The sequence below is a fragment of the Euprymna scolopes genome, chromosome 1, assembly GCF_053919585.1.
Source record: "Euprymna scolopes isolate OS-2025 chromosome 1, ASM5391958v1, whole genome shotgun sequence".
NCBI lineage: Eukaryota > Metazoa > Mollusca > Cephalopoda > Sepiida > Sepiolidae > Euprymna > Euprymna scolopes.
Window position 1 is genome coordinate 149,106,795 of NC_136482.1, and position 556 is coordinate 149,107,350.

The window sequence follows — 556 nt, forward strand, 5'->3', positions numbered from 1 at the left end:
AAACTAAATCCTAACAGATTAAGAAAATTATTAATCTCTTGTACCACTGAGGTCCGTTTCTATGGCCCCAATGAGCTCAGCTCTTAGCAAGTTCTTTTTGGCTGAATTTTATATAACACACCGGGGAACTAAAGTCTTTAATATCATACCTAAAAATTTCATTTATGTTAGGTATGTCGGAAATATGCTTCTATTATTAAAAAATTAGATGACCTTATAATAATGAAAACTGCACTAAAATAAAAATTCCGTACAAACATTCACACACGAAATAAATATAAATAACATTAGTTCCTTCCTCATTTAGAAATTAACGCCGGCACTTATAGATTCTTTGCCTACTAATACAAATGCTTGCCAATAAAGAATCGTGTCTCCTCATTAATACAGGAGAATGCCCTTTTAGATATTAAATCGCCATAGTGGAAAATCTCATCCTCCGGGCTAAACGGAGTCTTCCACTAATGAAATATGCTAAAAAGCACTTTCGAACATAAACCAAACCCTGATTAATAACAACCTCCGAAATTAAATCTTTGATAAGCAGATTAAACAC